General features: G+C 37.8%; 1 protein-coding gene and 1 long non-coding RNA gene across 4 annotated transcripts in view; one reads left to right on the plus strand and one right to left on the minus strand.

The window, feature by feature from the left end:
• The window catches only part of PPP2R2C (protein phosphatase 2 regulatory subunit Bgamma), a 191,698-nt gene that overhangs the window by 30,100 nt on the left and 134,582 nt on the right, over positions 1-27,016 (plus strand). The gene's annotated exons all lie outside the window — the stretch shown is intronic.
• LOC110481900 (uncharacterized) lies at positions 638-26,966 on the minus strand. Its single transcript, XR_013339871.1, has 3 exons — positions 26,773-26,966; positions 26,081-26,182; positions 638-20,694 (listed from the first exon to the last, which is right to left on the minus strand). It is a non-coding gene; the product is annotated as an uncharacterized LOC110481900 (long non-coding RNA).

Genomic DNA, 27,016 nt, shown 5'->3' on the forward strand with positions numbered 1-27,016 from the left:
GTGACTGAACTGGACTGGAGTATCATCCTGAGGAGTTTAGAGGATAAATTGATGGAGAATTTACAGAGCTGCTTTTGTGTGGTGCCTAGCACACAAGGCTCTGGTCTGCAACATGAATCACTAGGCACTAATAAAGTACCAGTGCTAAAAGTCACCATTATATAGATTTCAGGTGTTTCAGCTTTTCATCACTCATTGGAGTTCTCAGTGGTGTTCTAGAGGCCTCAAGAGTGTGGAGGTTTTAGAATTTGAGGATGGCTTTTGGTTGGGATCTAAAGATGTTTCCCTGATAATGCATTTAAAGTTCAGCCTGCTTCTTTAAATATTTTATAACAACACACAATCCTGTAAACTTATTTGATTTTTTGGCAATATGTAAATTCAGCCTGCACTGTTACAAAGATTAAAAAAACCTGTATAAATAAGATGATGTTCAAATTATCCTTATCTGCCTGAAACCTTTTCCCTCACAGATGGGAAAAGATCATAAATTCTTTTGTTGAAGTTGCTTGCATAATTTTTTATTGTCTGTATGAAAGGCTTTTTGGAACTACTTGCAAGGCAATAAATTAAGTTGTTATCCTTACGGACCTAGCAGCTAAGTGTCCTGGCCTTGAGGACGAACATAGCAAAACGATATTTTAAAATGAATTTTTATTTATTTATATGAAAATAAAGAGGTTTGCACAATTTATGGATGAAAGAAGTTGACATAGAACTTTAAAAGAATGAGATTATATTTTAGCAGACGTATTTGATTTCAAGAAATAGCCTGACTGAATAAGACAAGGTTAGCCACAGCTCCTTAAAATGGCCAAAAAAACCCCCAATAAAATATTTGAATCAGTGTGGATGGGCAAGAATTTTAGTTTTGGAAAATGGAACTAAATGTGATGATAGGGCATAAAATATGAAAAATGAGGGGCTCTCTATCAAGTAGCTTCAGTAGAACTGGTGCCTAAGCTGATACAGAGATGAGTCTAAACATTGCTGATCTTTGACAATTTTAATAGCAAAACAACAACAAAAGTATTTCGTAATTGGAAAGTGAATGATGGGTAGTTTGTTTCTTCAAGTAAGTGGGGGCAGAAAAGCAATTTGTTAGAAAGATTGAATGGAAGAGCCGTGTAAGGACACTGGAAGCTGAAGGGACATGTTAACCTGCCAGCCTGCCCGGTTTAGTTTCTTCAGTCCGGAATTGTGTGCTGTGTTCAGGAGGTCAGGCCCAGTCACCTGGGGCTTGGAATCTTGGAATCTCTGAAACTCAGAGTCTGTATCTTTCTTCCACTGATCTTTACAGAATCAGAAGAATGTTGGCCATGGTTAGCCACATTTTCCAGTCTCTTGTTCCCCTTTAGGAAGCTTCCTCTTTTAAGAAGTGTCTCCCACATGTGTACCCATTACAGATATTAGATACATATAGTTCAGCTAGTTTTCAGAATCCTCTTTCCCAAGATTTTTAAAGTTGTAATAAGATTTTTTTTTTTTTTTTTTTTTTTTTTTCCCGAGGGCTTAGGTTTGACTCTCTGGAAAAAACCAAAACAATATGTGAGTGTTGCTATGAATGAGCTGCAATGCCTGGATGAAAACACTGAAATTCAGAGCTCAGGCAAATGCAGACTAGATTCTATATTGTTTATTAGAGGGCTTGATGTTTTCAGAAGCTTAAAAACACAAAACTAAGATGAGCAAGGCAGTATTGCATAGAAAACTCCAATTAAAAGGAAATATTGGTTGCTCATAGATATCTTCTTTTTTATTTACTTCATAAGGGGTCATGCAAGGTGTGTTTTCTGTGGGCATAATAGACTACTCTGTCTTTCAGAAGAAAAGTTTTTGCCAATTACCCTATCTGTAACCTTCCTTTTATTATGGAAAATTAATTAGAAGGTTCTGGAGGAAATGGGGACTAACTGGGGTCTTTATTTTTTATGGCCTATTTAGCTTTGAAAGCACAAATTAAAGTATTTTTCTAATATTTATAATGAAATCTGTCCACTCATTCTCCGGATTTGGTGATTACAAAACAAAAGCCCAGGCTGCAGGGCTTCAGCCTGTATAATGAAACAAGCAGCAGCTATGTCTCCACTGTGCCAGCTGAAAAGAAGCATGAAGAATTTAACCAAGGCAACATGAGACCTACTGAGTCACAAAAAGTATTTTTAAAACAAAAATGTTGGTGTGCAACGTTTGAAAGCTGGGTGCAATATGAAATGGTGAGAACTAGTGTTACATGATCTGGCTTCACCAGATTGAGTGAGGATATAATCAGAACAACGAAATAATCTGATGTAATTCAAATTAATCTTGCAAGGAATATAACTTCTAAATATTCTGAAGTTATTTTAAGTAACTGAAATTGCATTTATTTTCATCCTTTTAGTTCAGATGTAGTTATCTCTCTTCAAAGAAGTTTACAAAAGCATTAGCAGCACAGTTTCAGTCTTACTGCCCTGTGCAGGTGGGGAGCCAGTCTGTCTGTTTTCATCTGACATGGCACCTCCCTCACAGCCTGAGTCCTTGCTGTGAGGTGGCATAGCACAGATTGATAACCACAGACCAGATGGAGCATAGGATGCCTGGACAGTTATTTTATGAGACAATCAGAAATTATGACTTTATAATCTTCCCTCTTGCTGTTTTGGAGAGAAGCCATGTTCAGTGCTTTTACTGTAAGCATCAGCCCAGGAATTGGTGCCATCAGCTGTAAGGAGTGGTGCTGGTGGGAGAGGGGGAACTCCTGAGATTGCTAAAGACAAGCCCGAACTGAGGAGCTGAGCTTCCTGACTGGAAACAAATGTTCATTGCTCACCCTGTGCATGGACGTACAAATCTCTCTAATGGCGAGTTGAGGCTGATGAGAATGGAACCCTACTCTATTTATTTCAGCAACACTGGCAGACAAACTGAAACCAGAGGCCTTCATGTTTCACGTGCTCTTGTTCTTTGTGGAGGTCCTGGGCAGGGTGCATTAAAGGAAATGAGGGTTTTTCTGCAGAAACATTTTGTTGTCATTGCTCATTTTTAAATGAACTTACTCAGCCTCAATTTCAGCCTTCAGGAATAAATTAGGAAGTGATTAATTTTATTCCAATTGTGTCATTCTTACACTTGTAGAACCAAGCTGCAGTGTTTCCACTGGGTGAAATTTATATTATTGTTTTCTTTATCTGTGCGAGCTTTTATTTTAAAAGTTTTTTTAGTAAATTGCATATCTGGAATTGTAATTCATGTCTTTTACATCTCCATCATCTTTTTTTTCACCCCTGATTCTATCTTTCTTCAGCCATTTCTCTCCTTCTTCTTGCAGCTCCCCATAGCTCTTCCTGCTGAAAAGATCAGTACCAAATGGTTAAAGTCAATAGTAAATGTCTGCACAATACTTGGTACAGAGGAGAGATCTTGGAAAGTATTTGTTAATGAACTTCAGTTTTGATAAATGGTTAAAATAAAAACATCCCTGAAAGTTGTATATGTATATAAACAACAGTGGTGGAAGTTTTGTAGATACCATTAAAAAAACAATAAGGGAAAGGTGCTAGTCTGTTGTCTTGCATAACAAAACAGAGCTCTTTGTGATTTTGTTTCCCCTCTGTAATACTAGAGGAGATTTTCATCTTCAGTAATAGAGTTCAATATCTTCCTACCTTGTTCACTGCTACTTTTACCACTACTTTTTTATGCTGGATAGGAGTTCACCTCAGATAACAGACTCCAATTAAAGCTTTTTGCAGGAGTTTGCAACTATCCATTGCCACTCTACCTACCTCAACCTATGGGTTATAGTGGGGGAAATAATTCTGGAAAATGGTTTACCTGAGAAGAGGTTACATTTAGCAGGTTGCCCAGAATAGTTGTGACTTAAAACAGTACAGATTCCCTTAGTAGACATGACTAGATACATGGCTGTGTTCCTGGAGGTCTGGACAGTTTACATGCCTAATCACTCTGCTTACCCTTTCAGTCTCTGGCTTTTCTGCTGTGGATGGGTTGAAAGATACCCACTCTTCAGATGGTTTGTGTGTGATGTGCAAACTGGTTCAGTCAACAGCTGGTCTGAATCTGTGAATTTTCCAGATTACATAACAGTTATCAGCTCTCAAATACTGTTGTTGTTCAACAGTCAGGTCCAGATCTGGGTGTGAATGCCTCCATATTTCTTTATGAATACTTGTGCTACTTTTCAACTGTTTTAATTTTTCACTTCTATTCCTGCCTCCTTTTCTCTTGAACATTTATAATAAATTCAAAATAAAGTGTGCTGAAAGACATTAATTTTTCAAAGTAAAGATACTTCTTTATCAAGTTTTTCTGTTCTAAAGTTTTACAGGCCTATATTTTCAGACTTGAATTTGGTGGTTGTTTTCTGAAACTATATAGGATTTGGTTTCAGATAGCCCACAGGTAATTTCTCTTCTGGAAGGGGTCTCATGTTGGCCTTTTGCATGTGCTAAAACACAAGAATTGAAAACATATTTATATTTCTCCACTGTGTTATGAGAAAGTTGCTCAATAATATGGTATCCTTCAAAGATTAATCACCCAGTATATTTTTTGTATTATTTTGATACATTGCATTGATCTAAATCCAAGATTAGTATCCCGTGTGACATTCTTCCAGGATACTGAGCCTGTTTGAATTCTTTGGTCTATCTTTTTTTGATCTTTTTTCTATGTCTTTTATTATGATTTTTGAATATGACTGTTTTTGAATGTGACTGTAAATGCTAATGCAAATGTTATTTATGCTTCAGAAAATGTAAGTTCAAACATGAATCTGAGCAAGCCTTTGGGCAGTGCCATGGCAAAATGAGAAAAATAATAACAATCAAATAAGCAAAACAACCAACCAGAGGTTAGGGATGAATTTAAAAGCAGTGAGGATTTTTTATTTAATTAAGAGCAAATTCTATATGGACTTGCCTGGATTGTAAAGTTCCTTTAATATCTAGAGACTGCTTATTCACTGATTTACTGATAACTGATTCAGTCTTATTTAAAACAGGATATTTTTGATTAACAGTAAGTAGTAGTGTTGGTTCCATTCTTTACTACAATTTTGTTGTCACTGGGGAACCAAACCTGCTTTCTATTAGCTACAGCATTTTCCTTAATGGGCCTGTACTCTCAAGATCCTTGCAACTACTGAAAACTTAGTTTTCTGGCTATCTATGTATAAGGAAAGGTATTAAAGTCTTGGTTTTTACTTGTTGCCTATTTTATGTACAATAAAATGTGTCCTGAGTTTGAGAGGTGTCTTAGGGCAGGAGTTCAAAGCCAGACAAAGCAGAATTTTACAGTGCTCTCTACTGAAACATAATGGGGGGGGGGAGGGGGGTTTCCTAGTATAATTAATTCATTAACCTAGTATAGACAGTGAAGGTCTTGAGTTTATTTTTAACTAAGCTATTACCAAACTATGTGTATGCTTTCACCTTACTTCTGTGAAAGGAAGGAAGGTGTTGGAAGGGATATGATCTTACCTTGAGCACCTAGGTGATGCTGAGCTAGGAATGCAGATGGAATTTGGTAAAGAGACAGTGCTAGTAAATAAAAGGGACCAGGATTTCTTTGGCGCTAAAGCCAAGAAACATAAAAATTTACATCTTAATGGCTAAATGTTTTTCCTCTCCAGAGCAAGGTTGCATGATACATCTGAACTACCCACTGGTATGGTCCTTGGCCTTTGCTGTTCTCAATCCATTCCCAGACACTGCAGGAGAGCACTAGCTGACACAGACAAAAGCTATTCAGGGAGCTGTTGTAACAGCTTAATGGGACATAAATTGCATGCCAGCACCCAGCCCCATGCTCTGCCTCTAGCTCATCGATGTAGACAAAGCCACAGTGTCTCCATGGTGCCAGCTTGGCTTGACCCCACACTTTACTCACTTGATGTGATAATTTAGCTCCTGCACTTCCTTTTGAAGTAGTTCCCTTCAAGAGAAAACCCAGGCACAAGAGGTGCAGTGTATTCAGGATCTGCTCTGGGCAGTGTAGATGTGAACCATGCCAGCCTTGGCTGTGCTTGAGCTCTGCCCCAGCAGTACTTGTGTCTTTGTGTGCCCTAACCTGACCTGCTTCTATGCATGTGCCTGTGGCATCATGCTCTGATTCTGGGGTTGTGCAACACAGCTTTCTCATAATTTTAAGCATTTTGAACTGAAAAAAAACAAACCAAACCCAACAGAACAGCAGTCCCTGCATCTTGAGGCCCAGAAGAGTTACAAGCCAGGTGTTGTGCAATGTGGATGTGAAATGAGCTGATCTGAAAGGTGCTTGTTCACAGCAGTGAACAGCTTTAACTGGAATAGGACACTAGACTGTCTCCATTTCTGGTCCACAGGCACAGTAGAAAGATGCTGCTAGTCATATCATGGTTCTGTATGAGGCAGACTGTTCTGGTTAGTAGCCAGCAGCTGTTCTGAATGCTGCCATTTCTTACCCAAAGTTGCAACATGCTAATATTTAGGCTTGAAAGCCCTAACTGATCTTGCATTTAAACAGGACTGCATTACACTCTGATATACTCTAATTAGAAAGCATTTAATTTCAAAAAAATGCAACCCCAGATTTTCTATTTTCTGATTAAAATATATGGAAGTTGGACTATAATTGCTCATGCAGAAGTATCCCTGTACACTGTTAAAAATGCCCTGACACACAACATTGTGTGGAATCTTCCTGCCACGGGGACATCCATAGTTTCCATATGCTCAAGAACAATTGGATACATTCATGGAAGAAAGATCTGGGAGAGACTGGCAGAAATCCAAAAGCTGTATTCTGAGGAAGTCCCTGACCTACAAATTTCTAGAGCCCAGGAAAGGCTTTTCTGTGCTGTCCCTATTCTTTATATTCCTCCTGAGACTGCTGTTCCTGTCAGGATACTGAGATACAGGGATCTTTGAGCACATACGGCTAATTTGATGCTCTTATTTGCAGTTCCAAATAATATTTGCTTTTGCAAGTGTTTGTTGACTATTCACTCTTCTTCATGCTCAAATATATTCAGTCTCATTTTTGTAAACTGAACAACAGCTGTTTAAAAAAGAAACTGCTGTAAATGACAGTTTCTGAATCTACATCTTGTTGACATTGTCTTTTACAGAGCTGGAAACTTTGTCATACCAAGCAGTATTATGTAAGAAAATGATGGTGCACAAATGTTGCTGCTAAGCATACAAATATTGTACCCTTGTCCCTTAGGGCTGATCTTCTGAAAGACACAAATAAAAGATGGCTGTGGAATGAGAATGTAACCTATGCAGTGCATATTAAATAATTGGCACATATGGGTCGTATTCAAGTGGTGGTATTGGTATTTTCTTTTTTTTTTTTTTTTTTTTTTTGCATGATTTTGCATAAAACTATAAGGCAGTAAAGAGGTTTTATAATGTTAATTTATATGTTTGATACTTTGGCTCTTTAAAACAGAGGGTTTGTGTCCAGAGCGGAGTAAGTGTGGAAGAAGGTAGGAGGGAGAATGGACCAGCACTAGAAACAAGAGGAATTTCCATGAGGAACAGAAAGGACATCCCATGGCTTTTGCCATCCCTGTCTAGCTTTCTACATTATACCAATTGTAGCACCAGGAATTCTGGCTTCTAATTGCAATTGTTGATTTTTGATTTTTTTTTCCCCGACAGTTGTGACTACAAGAAAACTGGGAATTGTGGCAAAAACTTTGCTCTTAGACTTGTGCTGCATCATAAATATGATGAAAAACTCTTTGTGCCTTATATGTTGTAACTTCAGAAGGAAATAGCATTTGAGTTACACTTGCAGATTTAAGTATAAACTGCTTCATCAACCCGTTACCTTTCTGTTACTGAAATTTTATGAACTTAAGTTACTGATTTTCTGCTGAAGTTATTTTCTGCTTAAAATTGCAAAGCTTGCTGGAATAACATCTTATACTTTGATAATACTATGGTGATGTGAATTACTGTTATGTATTTTTGAACCTTTGCTGAACACCTCTTCCTTTCTTTGCATAGTGGTTATTTGCTTAATACAGAATTGTTTTTGCTAAACTCATCTTTTCATAATGCTTATTGATTTTGAAGTGATGCTTCTGGTCTTTTCCCTCCAGTTTTTTGACCTAATCGTATCTCTTGAGTATTGCTATGGTAATAACTTCTATTTTCTTTATCTGCTGTGTGCATTAATTTTAGTCTGTACTGATTTTAGCTGTAACAAAAAGAACTAGAACAAAAGCATTGACCTATTTGTATTGTATTAGATAATACACATTTTCAGTAGAAAGCAAGGTGCATCTTCAAAATGGGTCATGTCCTGTAGTCCTGAGTAAAGTTTAGTGTATTTTTAAAAATTAGAAAAAAAGGCCTCAACAACATGATATGAAAGTGAGAAATACACCTCTAATTGGGCTGTCAATTTAAAAATTGCATAAAAGTATTTTTAGTCATGACAGTTAAATGAGGGTCTGTTCTTTCTGCTTTCTCCCTCCGACAGCATTTCCAAGTAAAATTACTATAGCTGTTATTTAGTTGATGTGACATAAAAACCAGCTCCCAAATCTGTGCATGTAGTAAATGCTCAAACTTTTCTACAATATGTCCAGTTATGTAATGTGTGATTTTATAGACCTAGTTTAAATGCTACTGCAAGATAGCATTCCATATAGTGTTTAATGTTGATGCTGCTGTTCTAATGAATTCTCCATAATCTTCCAAAAGTGTAGCTGCTTTGAAGCAAGTGTTTTATAGATAAAATAGTGTATTCTAAATATACTAAGTTAAAGGTGTTATATAAATAGTGTTAGTAAGGTCAGTGTCCTGTCTGTCCTTGCTATATTAATTCATGTTTTATCTTTATTTAATATTAATTTCTGCATTTTTTGCCCTGTAAAATGTCTTAATGCAAAGTGTGCTACTGACATTAATAATTGCAGAGGCTGCTCCCAAGGCTATGAGTCCTTAGACTTACTGTGAAAACTAGAGGCAGTGATTTGCTTAAATTATGGTGCTTGCTTTAAGAAGGGAAAAGAACTTTTGTTCTTCTGTTTAGCTGTTAACATTTTATAGCTGTGCAACCATGTCATGTTTTGCTCTGGCTTCTTTTCCATTATTGAATTTCCCAGGGGAAGCTCTAAATCCCTGTTCAAATGTGTTATGAGTTAGTTATAAAATCTAAATTTATCTTCATCTTTGCAATGAATACTAGAATACCTAAGCACTCTTACTAAAAAAGAGGTTTCCATTGTTCTTCCTAAATTGTCTTTGAAAACTACTAGATACATTCAGCTGTTGCTTCTGCAATTAAACAAGCTTTAAACTAGATTTTATTTTTTAATTTTGTCATCATGATGGACATATATTTATTTGTATAAGTTATATTATTATCTATTTTCTTCAATATAGATAGTTCTCTAATCACTAGTATCTGGAAATGTATTTGGAAGCTGGGAAGACTTGATTTGAGAGAATCTGTTCATATGGTAAAGCTCAGCTGCTCCTTTAGATAGCTTAATATCTCCATAGAAAATATATAAAGATACATATGAGACCTTTTATTGCATGTTTGTGTTGTCTATTTTTAGTATTATTTTTAAGACTTGTTCCTCTGTAAGTTTCTATAGAAATAAAGTGCAACTTGACTAGAATTTATTTTCTGTCTTCCATCATAAGTTGTGATTCATTGCCTAAAAGAATCAAAGAATCACAGAATTAAGTAGGTTTGAAAGTACATTTGAGATCATCACGTCCAACCTATGACCTAACTTCACTTTGTCAACTAGACTACAGCACTAAGTGCCACATCTCTTAAACAAAAAAGATATTGGAAAAAGTGATTTCATTTATGTACCAGATATTCTTCTTTAGCGTGGTTGAATTCTGTGCATAGTTTGTGTTTCAGGGTTTAGTGCAGTTTTTGTTTGTTGTTTCTATAGGGAGTAAAATTGCAAATTTGACAATTCATGATGTATAAGAATTTTCAAAATTATACTGTCAAAATAAGAAGTTATGCAACTTTTGTAGTTTTATTCTATCTTTTGTTCTCTTTGGGCTGGACACGGGCTCAGAAAAACACTTGAATTTTAGAAATGTGGGGTTAGTGCCAAGTGTGCCAAATTGGATGCTCATTTGTACAAGAACAAAGCAAGAAGGGCCCCAGTCTTGCACAATCCATGCAAAAGTTCCTATAAAATCAGCCTGCTTCCAGAGGGAGTCCTTTCTGAAATCTGTGAAGGTCCTTGGGAAATTAGGAAAGAGATCAGTCCATGGTGTATGTTTGTGATCATGCTGCTTTGTTGTGATCAAGAAAGGATAAAAGCCTGGAAAAAACATCTGGTGCAAAAAGTAGGACAAAGCACTCATCAGCTTTGCATAATTACAGTTACTATGTTATAATACAGTTTGAAAATACATTTCTATTTAGAATATTTAATTCTGATACCAAAAATTAAAATCAAATTTTAAAAAATCATTTTTTGACAAACCAAATGATTAGGACTCTTTCCCATACACAAGAGTGTTTAGAACAATCTCAGTTCTAGTTGTGTGTTCGATTACTGTTCAAATGTTTACAACATTGACATACAGAAGTTTTTCTCAAAGTCTTATTTGACGGGAAATACTCCTCTTTGAATATTACTTCATTACATGTAACTTTTAAACTGTTTGATTTGGAGACCTTTATGAAGAGTCTGCAGAGCTTGACAGAAGTCTACCAAGCAACACAGAGATCAGTGACAGACTTTGGGTGAAGAAATGACCAAATCAATCAACTTACCCTAGGGACCCTTGGCTTTTGAAGAAGTTGTTTTAGCACTGTTGCTTCAATGTGTTTCACACCAGTGAAGGGTTTAATACTGTTTTTACTTATCAGTTGTGAAGTGGTTAAATAGTGTGCCCTGATTGAAAACCTAATTTGCACCTTGTTTTCGATTGGGCAGTATTTCCCCTTTCTGTTTTGTAGATGGGCTCTTGAAAGCTGTTTCCTTAGATAAGGGTCCCACCTCAACAAAAGAAAATCCTACAAAGAAGAAAATTGATTGGCCTGTCCCTGGTGCTCCCTTTGGCAGGTGTGAGTGAGAAGCTGCTGGATATGGAGAGGAGTAGAGAAAATACAAGATCTTATGAGAAATAAGATAATATGAGAAAAATATAAATAGCTTACAAAAATGTAGCAATTTCAGAATGTTTTCATATGTAGCAATATAAAACTTTGAACACCAACATGCCAGGGAACAGAAAAGTATGCCAAAAGAATACGTTACACACATATTCTGTGTAACATTCGTTACCTTCAAAATCCACTGTGTCAAGATCATGGGCTGCAGGTGCAGCTTTGGATCCTCATGCATAGCTTTCAGTGATGTAAAAAAACCCCCTGGAAGTAATTGTAAATGCACTTTGCCATTAAAAGGCAGATCAATTGCATTAATTTTCTATATTATAACAAAGTGTGGTAGTTGGCTGCTAATTGTAAATAAAGACATAGCATTTTTTAACTTTTCAGTCTTCAGGTTTGAGGTTTTTTTTAGGGATTAAGCTGGAAGAGGTTTGGAAGCAAGCCAAGTGTCAGTGGTGTTACTCTTACAGATTTTATCACAGCATCCAGTCCAAAGAATGGATCTCAGTCTTCTTGCACTTCTAAAACAAATCCAAGTGGTTTGTCAGGTTTTGTCAGTCTACCTTGTCCATTGTTGTATTTTTCCTTCATCATATAAGCAATTTCTCACATGAAACTCTTGACTCACAGATGGTCATATTGTCAGAAGGAAGCAATATCAGAAACTGGCTAGCTTTAGGTTTGGATTTTTTGTGATTTTTTTCACATTAGCAGCATATGGTTTAAGTCTTGTAAGTTGTATTTGTGAGAAGACACTATTCCCTTATCCTGCGGAACTGAGAATAATCAAAAGGGTGAGGCCTGTAAAAGGTACAATTTAGTATGAGAGAATAAAAATCTTAAGATTCTTGTAATGGAATGAGGTAATCCATAGTATATAAGTATAGCTATAGAATAAAAATACAGAATCAAAGCCAGAGCAAAATTCAGTACTGGTGTTTCTTAATTCTGAGAAATTGTAATATTCTAAAACAGTAATATATATATATATATATATATATATATATATATATATATATATATATATATATATATATATGTAGGGGGTACTAGATGACCTTTAAAGATAATTTTCAACCCAACCTTTTATAATACTTATTGAGTTAATGGATTTTTTTGAAATATAATTTTAATTAGCATCTACATTTGTAATTTGATACTGTAAAATTGGTCTCTCTTATTTTGGTACAGAATAAGTAATTAATGATTCATCTGTTCTTACAGCTAGCCAATTTATATTTTATGTTGCCAGCTGGTTTATGATATGTCAGAGAGACAGAGAAAGGTATCATGGGTGTACTATATAAAAAATACAGGTTTTTTCTACTGTTACATAGACACAAACTAATCAGAAAGTGAAATTATGACCTTACATTACTGAGGATATTATGAAAAGTGCATGTTCTGAGAATTATGAGAAACAGATAGCTTGTAAGCAGAAAAGACAAAAGTATTTCCACAACTGAGTAGAGAATTCTGTAACTGGAATTGGAGTATTAAGTTACTCACCAGTGATATTTTTACTGGCCCCCTTAACTGGATCATCAATGTCATATGTTGGAGGTACTTATATTACTGGGTGTTCTCTTTAATTTTATCATTTTTACTGTGTCAGCTTTTATTATCATTAACAACTACCCTCACAGGCTCAATTGTGTCCCAGCAGGATTTCAGATTATTCCTCAAATTACAGCAATTTGTCAAAATGTCAATGTTCTTTAACCTCTAACCCTAGGTTACCTACAGAGGCTGCAGAGCCTGGAATTCGTGTGCCACAGATTCAATTTATATTGTGTGTAAACAATTACAGGGCCTCACAAACAAACAAAAGGTAGCCAAAGTCAAAACTAAAGGTCAGGGTCTAGCTTGTCATGGATCCATTCTAATTGCATTTTTTTTTCCAAATGGAATATAGGCAATGCAGTAGCACTGGCTCTCAGCCATAAAATGTAGAGGTGAGTTAGGCTCTTGTTATAGCAGAACCTTTACTGGTGGTGGCAGGAACAGAATTTTGAATAATTGCTGTGGCAACAAGTATGTCTCATTATATGTAAAAGTTTTCAGGAGTTTTGATGGTACGGTAAGAGAGAAACAAGCAAAACAATCTTGAAGCTGAAAGAATGTTCTAGTTCAGGAACACCCAAAGCTGGGGAAGGGGAGGGAAGAGAGTGACTGTTCATCCTCTGGCTGCTCATGTGAGCCCTCAGTGCCGGGGAATGTGGCACTGGGTGGTCTCAAAGTGCTGAGCCAGCCCTGCTGCCTGTGCTGGCCAGAGCTGTCTTACAGCACCCAGCAGTGCTGATGTTTGCCCACAGCGATAAGCTGTGGGACAACTCAGCTGCACAGTGGAGGTTGGGGCAAATTTACCATAGTCACAAAATGTGTGGGAGATGTTGGAGTGTCAGAGAGAAAATTGGAGGGTTAAATGCAATGTAGAATTGCAATTTTTTGGGTTCTCCTTTTATTCCTTTGTTATTATTTCAACTGTTGTTGAAATATGTTGACCTGCTTGTTTTTCCTTGATTTTTTCCTGTAACAGTGTGATATTATAGAATATATTGTTTACTGTGCTTCCTTTGAAATGATACTATATAAAATCTGTGGTCTATTCATGTGTTTTCTGGTGAATTTGAAAAGCTCCCATTATTAGCACAAATAAAAGATAAATCTTCCTGGTTTACTATAGATTAATTGAACAATTAAGAAGCCACTCTTAATTACTGTCCTAAGGAGTTAGAGAAATTACACTTCTCAGAGTGCTACTGAGGAAATTTTTAGATTAAATTTCTTTAAATAGAACTATGCAACTTGCATACTGCCAGATGTTTCTGCCATATCATATTTGAAAGATTTTTTTGATCATATTACCTGAAATATTTTTTGATCATATTACCTGAAATATCTGCATGTTAAAATTTGTAAAATTTGTAACTGGTATGAGGATGAGATTTATGGTTTGATACGAAACAGTGCTTAGCTGTATGCTTTAATACACTTGGATACATGTAGTCAAACTCATAGGGTGCCACTTCATGGAAATGGCTAAATTTACCATGTTGTTCCCATTTCTGCACTGAGTTTCTGAAACGAAGAAATTACCTTGAAAACTCAAGCCAGGCTTAGAGTATCTCTTGCATGCATCCATTTAGCCTAACAGAAAATGCTACTGTATTTCCTTTTTGTTATGTTTCTGACACTGTGTTAATGTGGGTTAGCTTTGATGGAAGGGGTGTGCAGCAGTATTGTCTGGTAAGCAAGAATCATTTTCCAGGGAGATAGGATCATTTAAAATCTTATGCAAGTCGACAATGTTTATGGGCAAAGCAAAGCCATGACAACTAAAAATCAGTGACACTTAGCTATGGGATAATCAGAACAAATCAGGATCACGAGCAGTGTCAGCAATCAGTGAGGCAGGTTATGAGGTGAGAATGGCAGTGGGGGTGTTGGTGGAGAAATTCTGTAACTAAAGAGATTACATAAATGACAGTGAGTTTGAGGAACAGCCTATAGTCATTAGCATATGGAATTTCATCTTCTCTGGAGGTCCTCAAAAGCTGTTTGGATGCAATCCCAAGTAGTGTGCTTTTGGGGACCCTGCTTGAGTTGGAAGGTTAGACCAGGTGACCTCCAGTGCTCCCTGCCAACCTTAACCATTCTGTGACTGTAATTTTGTGATTATTGTAGACACCATTATTTCAAGGTGTTTATGCCCTCCCACCCCATAAGATACACCAACCCCCTCTCTGACAGCGTGCATTCATGGCATGAGGGATTAAAGGATACACCTCCTGGTGTATCAAGTATTTTCTCTGAAAAAACTTGATGTCTCTACAAAAGGTCAGCTTTTGCTGATGGGGTCTGCAGTGTTTATCCTCTTCTGCTATGCCCACCATGTTGACTTTTGAATTTGCTTTTATTCCTGCCAAACTGCCATAACTACAGCTCACTTCCCTGCTTTCCCAGACTACTCATTTGTTTTACTGCTTCTGTTCTGTCCTCACATACCTGGTCACTGTGCCCTCAGGTATTGTGTCTCATAGATGCCTTCTTCATGCCTCCCCAGGTAGTTGCTCCGTGAAACTTAGAAACATCATTCTCTTTTCTTTGATTTATAATTGTCTTAACCATACCATTATTACATTACATTTCCCATGGTTTGGTCTTTGCCTTGTGCTGGCTCAGCAGTTCATTAGTGGAAATTAGTTCATTCTCTTACAGACTACAGATGTGCTAAGGCCTAGCATTTATGCTTGCTCAGCAACTGTGTTAATCCCTGTCTAGCTGTAAGTAAGGTTAAATATAATTTTGCAGAGTTCAGCAAAAGTTGCACTATTAAGTGGCGACACCCCTTCTTTTTTTTTTTAAGTGGTTCTTGAGGCACTGGGTCTTGGTTTTGCTTAGCAGATCTTTCTTCTCCAACAACAGGTTATTGGCCTCTGTTTAGTGAGGGCTCCAGTTTTCCCCTTTGCCAAGTTGAATTTTCTCTTACACACTGTTGCATGCAGTTGTGGTTCCAGATCCTGTTCAGGTGACTGTTTTTCTGTTACATAAAGTAATTGTCAGTGTAAAATCTTGAATCTGACCTCAGGTTTGGCTCAAAAATTTCAGATCCTAGCCACGATGAGCATCTCCATCACAAAGACACAGATGTGTTCATTTTGCTTGGGATAGTTTCTGGTTTTACAAGTAAACAAGTAATACATTTTTTATTAATGCTTGGGGCAATTTAAGCAGGAAATACGGTAAATGGCCATACACAGTTTTTTTTTTTTTTTTTTTTTTTTTCTCTCTCTTGAACTAAAGGGAATGATACTGTAGTTCCCATATAACTTAGCAGCACACAATTATATAATAAGGTAGGACTGTCTTCCATTTTTTTTCAGGGAATTATACTCAGTGTTACCACCTATTTGGGCTATATTCCTGCTCAGGGTCTAGATCGTATATCAGCAAGCATGTCTCCTATGTGACCTTAATTGAGATCTCTGAGCTCTGCAATGAATGGTTGAACATTTGTGTTTGGTGTTCCTGGGAGCTGGTTCTAGGGAGCTCCCTCGAGTGGGAGGTTTCCACACTGGGTAGTCAAAGCACTTTACCCCACATTTCCAAATTCTCCTTGGGGCCAGGCACCACGGTTGTTTTCATTGCAGGACTTAATTTGTATGTGCTTAGTCCTTCATTAGGTTGCAAAATCAATTAATAGCTTTCCACTTGTACTCTCCCTTGAGCCAAAATAAAAATTATTTCATTTGATGTTTGTGCTTCCATTCCTTTCAGCTGATTCCTACAGGAGTCTTCTCAGTCATTGTTTACTTTGGAATTCTCAAATTCCAATGTCAGATCACCTCTGCAATTTGTTCTGTTTTTCTGAATTTTGATTGCTCTTGTTGGTATGAAGGTGGCCAGAAGTGGAACAGAACCTTTAGGTGCACTTGCTGTTTACTTCAATGTAGTATGGGATTTCATACTCCTCAAAATTCTGGGTTTAATGTGTCTTGTGAACTTTTAATGTCATTCAGAACCATCTTTCTTTCTACATTTCTGCATACAAATTACTTTTTTTTCTCACACCATTGAGTGCTTATGTATTTGTTTCCTGCGGGTTGGTGTTTTTTTTTTTCCCATTTTAAACAGCTTGAATTTATTTTTAGCTTTTTTTTTGCCAACTAAGTATTATTTCAGAAATCTCAGCTGTACAGCAGGTGCAGCATTTGTTACTGTACATCTGATGCTAAAGTAGTTTACATATTTGGATTATCTGGGTAAAGGCTAATAGCAAAATCATTGTTTATATTGACACAGCTAGTTTTTTTCCTCTCTCTTGAGGCTGTTTTAGCAATATTGCAGTAAATATTATGTACAAGGGAAAAAAAATCTAGCATTGTATCCTTTTCTAGAACAGCTTTTTGTTTTGCTTTTTTGCTTGTCTCTGTGGCCCAGGATCTGCAGGTGCTTCAGATGGCTGGATTTTCATGTCACCTTAGTTATTGGAGTACATAGAAATATGCAGCTACTCTTTGTGGTGTAAGACAATGCTGGAGAAAAAGCTGCTTGCATTATACCTATCTGAATTAATTAGTTACACTGGTGAAAGGAAGGAGTCAAGTTGAATGCCCTGTCAGATGCCATGTCATTATTCTGCAGTCCTGTGAATAACATAGTTTTTTTGGGCTAAGTCCCTTTCAAACTGACATCTTTGTATGACTGTGCCTAGAATTCAAAACCAGTAATAAATGATCCTGTTGATTTTGTTTCATAGACTTGCCATGGGCAGGAATTGTTCCTGAATTAATATTACCTGAAATATCTTGAGGTCTGAATTAGCAAAATGTTATGAAGAGTTTCTGTGATTTGCATTTTAATGTGAGTGTGAATATAATCTGCTAGTTTGATTTGATTTTTATTTTTTTTTTCTGCCTGAAAAAATCATAGAATCATAGAATGTTAAGGGGTTGGAATGGGCCTCACAGATCATAATCCCAACCCCTCCTGCCATGGGCAGGGACACCTCCCACTAGACTAGGCTGCTCAAGGCCTTATCCAACCTGGCCTTCAACACTGCCAGGGATGGGCCAGTGACAGTCTCCCTGGGAAACCTGTTCCAATGCTTAACCACCCTCACAGTAAAAATTTCTTTGTAATATCTGACCTAAATTTCTCCTCTTTCAATTGGCACCCTTTTCAATTGCACCAAATTGCATCTGCGATTACTCCTTGTCCTTTCACTATAGCTCCTAACAAATATTTTAGAGTTGTTACAAATTCTCAGTTAGCTTCTGATGTTTTATGATATTTCCTCACTTGATTTTGTGTGATCTCTTTCCCCTGGATCTTCTTTTTTTTTTTTCTGTTGAAGTTGTTCAAGCTCCATCACTCAAGATTTCTGTATCTTATTGGCTTAATCTTTTAAGAATGCTGTCTTAGAAAGTGTTTTCCTTTCTCTGTGGTGTGACTGTGTAGTAGCCTGACCACCCAGATGCCACACTGGGGTACTGCTGAAATGTGTGTTTTGGTCCATTGCTATTGAGGAAGGAGGAATATGACCCTTAGCATGGGTTTGAAACTGTTCTCACTTGCTTTTCTCCCTCTCTTCCCAGTTTCTTTCTTGGATAAATATGCACACAAATGTGTCTACACAGTGTAATGAAGTTCTCACAGTGCCTGTATCCGTGCTATAAATTCCTTTATCAGGCCCCTTTCTGATCTGTGTTCTCAGCGACATTTCTTTGGATTGATCATGTGCCCTCAAGTGACAACTTTATAATTATTTTGCATGTATATATGTGTAGGTTCTTATTTCATTTCTTTCCAAGCTTTTCAGTCTCAGCAGGCTTTATGTCCCACTCCAGAGCCTGACATCTACAGAAGTTATTTGGGATGTGGGTCATCTTGTCTTGGGGTATGAAGTTAGTTTTGTAATTGCAGCCTTGGCTGGCTGTGCAGTGATAGGTCTTGTCTGGAGAGCACTTCTGGCAGTGTGCTGGGTGACTTGCTGGGGAGGCAGCACACAGCTCTGTCCTGAAGCTCCACTGTTGTGGCAGCCCCACCAGCAGCCTCTGGCGCTGTGTGCTCTGATGCCTGTGATCTGTTCATCATGAACAGCCACTGAAACATTTCCTTCATGATTTCCAGCCCTTTCCAGGAGAACTTTAACTATCCTTCTTTGGATCTACTTTACAAATTCATAATTTTTTAGTAGTGTGGGTTGATTTTCTGCTTTTTGTGAGCAAGAAAGGCTGTAACATAAAAAATTTTAGTTTGAATAAAGTATATGCCACATGATTTTAAAGGCTTGCATGTAGAGACGTAAATTGAAAGAGCTTTTCTCCCCTGCACAGCAGAATATGGTAGTGAGCTTTACTGAAGTTGTAGGATAATTTGGAGAGAGGATACTGTCATAGGGCATGCCTTTAGAAAGTGACCCAGTCACCAGACAGCAGTAACAAAGTATATGCTGTCTCATACATTAGGTATGGGGTAATATGCAAGTGATGCTGTAGTTGACGTAATTAATACCTGTATAAAGTATTTCTAGAACTAATCTAAACTAGCAAAACTAGTAGTAAGTTTTCTCCAGCATGCAATACAATGATACCAAACCTAACATAATATTTCTTGTTTGGAATATATTTGTATTAGCATTTCAATTTGAGAAACTTGGGAGAAGAGTAACCTGTATTGAAAGTTAGAGGTCTTGGAACCATTTGTTTCAACACTTGTCCCCAAGCCTACTTTCTTCCTCAAGCTCTGTATTCCTTTGTCCACCAGGGATCCTGGCTCACTTGGCACAGTGACAGGCCCTGTCATTGAGAGATTTTCTATGTGAAACTCATCTTGAACCATTCTCCTCTGTTTTTTTTTTTTTTTTTCTTTTACTGTAGTGTTTGCAGTGGAGTAAATAATCTGCCTTGTGTTTTAGAGGACACAGAAGCTTGTTTTAGAAACAGATGAGCTTTAGCTAGGAGCAGTGTCTCATAAGTATCAGCATTGCCCAAGGGTCCTGCATCAGTCTCCATGTGATGACTTCAATAGAGATAACAGTGTTTATGCTCTTGTAATTTTTGGTTTAAATAGGCAAGGCAGTGGAAGAGGGAAAAAGAATAATGAAGATAAATGATGTGGCTAAAGCCTCACAGATAGCATTAGTGCTTGGTCTTTATTCTTCATCCTGTGCTTTTTCCTTAGACCACTCTTTCCATTCCTTCTGTAGTCATTGAATAGGCTTAACCTCCAAACTAGTAAGTTCTGGGAAAACTTCCAGCATGTCCTTTAGGCATCTTGTGTGTTCCTTCTGCTTTTCCTTCCCCTATGATTTTGCAGCCTTGCTTTCCATCTCTTGCTAAACCTAGATCCCACTGAAATCTGTTACAGTATTCTGAAATTTGCCAAATTAAAATTTGCCTCTTGAGTGTGCAGAACTCATACCTGGAATTTGTTCATGCTCTTGTTACCTGCTTCCTTGAGCTCACTAGCTGGTAGGTTGCAGGATTTTTTTAGATGTGATTTTAAACCACAGAAGGACCAGGCAAAGGTGCAGTTGCTGTTTGTAGCACAGCTCCAGCTCTTTGGCTGCAGGTAGGTAAGTGTTTATGTTTGCAAATTCTCCCTTTTTCGTAGCAAACACCTGAAAGCAGTGCCCAGTGCAGGTTGCCAGACTGGATTAACATATCACTGTGGAGCACAGAGAGGGCTGTGGTGTGCAGCTGCTGTGGTAGGATGGGGAAACCTCCGTTGCAGCCAGAATGATGCAGTGGCCCCAGAGAGGAGCAGAGGGGCATCCTGGGGGGCACAGGACTGTCATAGTTAAGGAAATCTGTTTGGCAGGCAGCCTTCTTGCAAGCTCCTTATGTCCAAATATTGTAACTGCATTCTCTCAGGTCATAAAAATCATTAAATCAGGCCCAGAGCTCTTCATATTGTTGAATTTCAGCACTCACAGAACATCAGCACATCACAGAAAAATAAGAGCAAAACTGCTGGCTCCTCTGGGAGAAACTGAGTGTGGTGTCTATTCAGCTCATCCCATGCTCTGGCTTTCTGCAAACCTTCAAGTGGCTCTGACTCAGCCCAGGATCCTTATGCAACGTTCACCTGAACAGAGAGAGTGAAAGACATTGACAGAAATTGGCTTCTGTAATTTAAGTTACTCAATGATAACTTTTAATTGCTTGCTTTCCAGAATCACCAGCTGCTGGGAGGCATTAGTTTTACTCTGTGTCTGGAGTATGTAGGCTAAAACGAAATTACTTCTTCTGGGCAGGTGTTATTTTTAGATTTAACACAGCAAAAGCTAGTGTGTTGAAGAAATTTCCCCTTTTTGAATAATGACATATTTTTCCAATTGTGATAGCAACCATTAGTTTTTTTCAAAATTGTTGGGCTGCATCATAATTTTAAATAAATATTAAATGTGACTGAAGACTGTAGCAAAATATGAATTAAATGCTGTAAATGTAAAGATTCTAAATGATTACTTATGAGGTGTTAAAAGAAACAAAATCAATTTTTACTTGAGAGCTGTGATTGATATGATTTTTCTTCTATTGCTTTTTATGTTAGCTTTTGGCAGTATATATTTGCTTTTGTTTAGCTGTTAGAAATAATAAAAAAGGAACTGCATAGTAGTAAATATAATGTATGTTGTATTGGCTATTAAATAAATACAAAAAGGACTTCAGAAGGACTTGAGAAGGAAAACTACACAAACTCAGGGGAGTGAATTTGCTGTTTTGTGAATTTGGCTGAAAGCTCCGAGTCCTTCTCTGTCAAGCTGAGTAGAGCTGGAGGAAGACTAGGGCAATAGCTTTTTATCACATTTTAATTTCTTGTTGCTTTGTCCTTTTAAATCAAAGTATTTTGAACACAAGTATAACTCTACTGTATAATCTTATTTTTGTGGACATTATGAATAAACAAATGAACAGCAAAACTAATTTGCCAATAGCATAACTGGAGAAGTCAGTAGCAGGGCATTTTGAATCTCTGTATATATGTTAAAGGGAGACAATATCTCTCTTACAAACATCTTTTGTTGGTAAGCAAATTCAGATTCAATGAGCTGTGATTCTCAAGGGTTGGCTAAATATTTTTTTGTATTTTTTCTGTGGCTGACTAATTGTATGTGTTACCTTATTTTATTTGAAGAAACTTTGCACTATTTTGCACTGTTTGCTGATAGTAGGATATGGTTAGAAGCAAATGCTGTCAAAGCACTTAAAACCTTCCTCTGATGTCACAAACATTAAGGTAATATTGAATATAGTCTGCTTTTGGTGAAATTTGTGCAACTTCTATGGGTTTTTTTCCATCACATTCTTTAAATCTCATTCTTTACAAATAGGAAAAATTTTGTGCCAATTGAAAATAGTTTCATTTCATTTAAAGCCACTGTTAGACAAAAAAATATTTAAGTATTCCACCACTATTTTTTTCAATTGCAGTTCAAGCTTAATTATTCTAATTCAGATGGAGTGATGAATTTGGGGCTATAATGGAGTAATTCAGAGGTAAAATGGAGACTTGGAGTACCTGATGATGTTCTATTTCAGATATTAAGAGTTTTAATTATTAAAGGTTGTGCTCTTAGTGTCTGCCAAAGATAAATAGAGGCTCTTTAGGAAAAATGTTAAAGAGAAGAATATAAATGTTCTGCAGGAGCAAAACAGGGTGGCCATATTTGACAGATGTTTATAAACAGGATTACACAGTAACCTTCAAGACAAACTGCCTTCTAATGCCTTATTCCTCCCTCTCTTCTGCTGCAGAGCTTCTTGCTGGAAATGTGATGAGCAAACGTGATCAACAGTCATTCAGCCAAAGATTTATTCTCATCTTCCTCTATTCTTTACTGTTAGACTACACTGTTTCCAATCCTTCCATTCTCAGTTCCATTTGTATCATAAATTTTTGATTCCATTTCTGTCTTTCTTTTTTTTTTTTTTTTTTTTTTTTTTTTTTTTGATTGGTTGGTTGAGTGATTTTTTGGTTTGTTTTTCCCTTCTACCTCACCCCTTCCCTCTTCTCTTGATTCTTCTGCCCAAAACTCTGACAAAGGGAAATGCAGGTTATTCCTCTCTTTAAATATTTTCTTTCCCTGTCCTATGAGATTTTTCTCCTCCTGGCACAGATTCATTTTTGTTTGTTTTGCTCCTTTTAACCTCTTCTTTTACTGACGCCCCCAGTCTGTATTGGCATCTGTGTCATGCCTGCTCTTGCCTTTTACTTTCCTCCTTGACCTGCTGGCCAGTTCTCCTTCTTTTATGTCTAAGCTTGTTTTATTCTTGTTATGCAGTTATTTTTCAACCTCTCAAATCCAGTTTATTGCTTCTCTGCACAGTCTCTAATCACCTTCTTTTGAAGAAACTCTAAACCAGGACTTCATCCTCCTTACTGACTGTTTACCTAAATGTCACTGCTGCTCTGTATGTAGCACGTCTATTTTATAGTTTACTTATAAATTCTTTAAGATAGGACACACTTTTATTTTTCTGTTTGTACTATATTCAGCTCAATTAGAGGTTTGTTTTATGAGTTGGATTGTGAACCATTATGAAAGTCCAAATAACTGATACACTTTTGATTAAAGCTTCCTTCCTCACCACCTTCTCCCTGGGTATTTGACCAGATCAAATTATGTAGGTTATAGGTGGGATTGATAATAAGTAGCATTTTAAAATGGCACAGCTAGTTATCTGTAAATGTTGGCTCACAAATCTGCATTGTGCTACAAATTTAGAGCAGAGTTTTGCTAATCTTTCTCATGTGAACTGACCTACTTAAGTCAGTGGAGTGCTAATATTTGCCACACAGTAAGGATTTGGCTCATAATCTAAGGGAAGGCATTAGCATGCACACTGGGAATATTGTCTAGGGTTTTTGTTAAAGGCTTCCTCCTCATTCCATTCCTCCTTCTGAGATTGTTTTTAACTTAAAAATAAGAAGAACAAGGTAAGTGTGATTTGACCCAAAAGTGATGCCTAAGGAAGTTGTCCATGAACCTCTCTAATGGTGAGTGGAGAAAATTATCTCTGGGTGGGAGTTGCAATTTTGACTTCACTAAAAAATGTCTACTTTGTTCCTAGGAAAAATGAAAAGACCTCTAACTGCTTAAATTACACCTAAAAAACAACCAGTGTAGGTTCTAAATAACAGACCATAGAAATTGTAATGTTTGAGCTGATTGAGGACAAATAAAGGACAGTTATTGGTGAGTTTACATGAAGATCAGTTTACAAGAAGGCCAGAATTCTCTCAACCATCTTGGTCACATAAATGTAGAGGTATTTACAAAGAAAATGGTTCCATTAGTTTTTTTTACAGACTGTCAGTGTGACTTCTTTGAGATTGTACTCATCATTTGCATAATGTATTATCTATTTATTTTCAGTAATAAGTTTTTCCATACGATTCTCTTTCTCTTTCACATTTACATGTGTAAATGTGAACATTTGTTCATTTTCTGCTGGAATGAACTGCTGCCTTTTTTCATTTCACATTTACATTTGAAGATAGAAGTTGTTCCTGTGCATTTTGACTCAAATGTGCTGGTTGATTTTTGGAATCAAATGCCCAGCAGGGTGACATTTCTTTCAGTTTCAGGAGTCATTACAGTAATAGGAGGAGGCTTCTCAGTGTTACCTTCACAAGGGAATCCATGCTCTGTAATATGTCAGGGGCAAAGGAAGGCTAAGGAGAACCTCCATTCCATACTGATGCAGGGGGAAACAATAGTGACAAAGAACAAGGAAATGAATGAAGTACTTAATGCCTTCTTTGCCACAGACTTTAACAGTAAGGCCAATTGTTCTTGGGTACCCAGTCCCTTGAGCTGAAAGACAAGGATGAGGAGCAGAATCCAAGGGGAAATAATCAGTGACCTGCTACACCACTGACACACACACAGATCTATGGGCTGGATGGGATCCAGCTGAGGGGACTGAGGGAGCTGGTGAGATGCTCACTGAGGCACCTTCCATCCTTTACCAGCAGCCCTGGGTAACAGGGAGGAGTGGGTCCCCATTGACTGGAGGTCAGCAAATGTGAAGCCCATCTATCAGGTGGGTTGGAAGGAGGGTCCAGGGAACTAGAGGCCTGTCAGCCTGACCTCAGTGCCAAGGAAGGTCATGGGGCAGATTGTACTGAGCAACATCAGGCAGCACATACAAGACAGGGGATCACACCCATCCAGCCCAGGTTCATGAAAGGCAGGTCCTGCTTGGCCCAGTTCATCTCATTCTCTGGTGAAGTGACATTCTTGGTGCGTGAGGGAAAGGCTGTGGATGTTGCTTACATGACCTTTAGTAAAGCCTTTGACAGTTTGCCACAACATTCTCCTGGATAAACTGGCAGCTCTTTGCTTGGATGGGTGTGTTCTTTGCTGGGTAAAAACTGGCTGGATGGCTGAGCCCAGGGAGTGTGGTAAATGGAGTTATAGCTAGGTGGCAGCTGGTCTCAGTAGAGTTTCTGATTTGCTAGAGGGCAGGAAGACTTTCAAAAGGGATCTGGACAGACAGTAAGGCCAGGCAGTTTGCGCAGATGCTGAAGGGAGTTGCCTGCTTGACCCAGACTGATGTAACTGTTGTGTTAAATGGTTTGAGAGTAAACTGCCTGTTTGTTGTACTCTTTGCCAAGGCAGAGTTGGATTTTGTGTACAGTGCTCATAGACTCTTTTGTCTTTGGAAAAACAAATCCAAGGTAAGAACATAATGTGTCAGGGAAAGGAAAAATAAACCAGCTCCATCACATAGATTAGAACTATTTTGTCCAAACTAAATATCAGCATTTGCAAAGCTTCCTTCCTATTTTCTGAACACGATAGAGCAGATACTGGCGACCTCTGGGTACCACAACAGTAGTGACTGATGTTCTCCATGCAGAAATAACATTTCTAGTATTGTAAAATGTGTTCTGTACAGGTGCAAGTACAGAGTAACTTCTCTTATTTTCCCACTTGCTCAAATCTGAAGGTTTTACTTTTTATATATACAAATATAAAAATATATATTTACTTTTTAGTCTGGAGATGGTTCTGTTTTATTTTGCTTTATTACCGAGAAAAAGAAGGTAATTCTGTTGCTATTCTTCTTTCCTGACCAGCCTTGCTTAATCCTGAAATATGATGTTTACCCCTGAGCAGGCTTTTGTGTAGTCCTCTACTTTTTTCAAAGTCACATGCCAGTTTATAGGAATAGCAGGGTACTTAAATTTTACTTCAAGAACTATATGTCATAATTCATTAGAAAGAAAGAAAAAAAATACAAAAAAAAAAGATAAAAATTGATTCAGTGTTACACAAAATACTGTAGTAATGCTGACAACTGAATTGGACTTTCCATCTTCAATTCCAGGGCCTAAAGAACAAGATTCTCTCTCCTTTATTGGTTTTGTGGTTGTGGACTCCCTTATCATGCTGTAGTGGTGGTTTTGATATACAGCCATTTGTTTGCTTTTCAAATATTTAAACTTCAGTGGTGCTTACCTTTTCTGAATACATACTTTCTGCAGCAAACAGTTTGTGGTTTCTTGAATAGATATCGAAAGCTAGAGGAAACTGCTTGTCTGATCAGTTGAAAGAATTTTGCTGTAATAGAAGTGAATAGAAACCATTAAGCATTTGGAATGAAGAGAAAGCTTTCTTTTATAATGCAAGTGAGTAATTTTCCTCTTTCGCTTATTTTCATATTTCTGCGTGTATGTATTTCAACACTGCTTTTCCAAGGTGATGGGATAATGAACTGAAAGAGCAGCAGGTTTAAGAAAACCAATGACCTGCAAACATTCCCTTTGTCCAGCTTTTCTTTCCTGTACAGGGATGCCAGAGAGGTCGTTTTGAAATACTTTGTAATTTTACATTTATCTACAAAACTGGGGGTAATAAAGATGAATAACCGTTATTTTATGTCTTCAGAATGGTTGCCTTGCCTCTGGACGAATCCTTTAGCACAGGCAGATATTTGGCAATTTCGGTAATATTTATAGAGGCTGACATTGAACGACTGTTGCTTTTGCTGCAGATGACAGCGAGACTAGCACAAAACCGTGCCCGCGTGTTCGTGTGCAGTACGTGTCGATGCAAACGCGTTTCGTCGCCTTGAAGTTTCTTCTCCCTCATCCCCCTCCCTCCGCTCTTCTCCTTGTCCATCTCCCCGGCAGAAGAGCTGAAATAATTACCTGCAGTGTCATTTTTCACTTTGCTCCATGCAGATGCGGTGCGGTTGGGCCGCGGGCGGGGAGGGGCCAGCGCTGATGCGGCACGGGCGTGTGACAGCGGCGCGGCCCGGCCCGCTCCCCTCGGCTCCGCTCCCCTCAGCGCGGCTCGGCTCCGCTCCCCTCGGCTCCGCTCCCCTCAGCGCGGCGCGGCTCCGCTCCGCTCCCCTCGGCGCGGCTCCCCTCAGCGCGGCTCCCCTCGGCTCCG

Source organism: Lonchura striata, chromosome 4 (genome assembly GCF_046129695.1).
Source record: "Lonchura striata isolate bLonStr1 chromosome 4, bLonStr1.mat, whole genome shotgun sequence".
NCBI classification, from domain to species: Eukaryota; Metazoa; Chordata; class Aves; order Passeriformes; family Estrildidae; genus Lonchura; species Lonchura striata.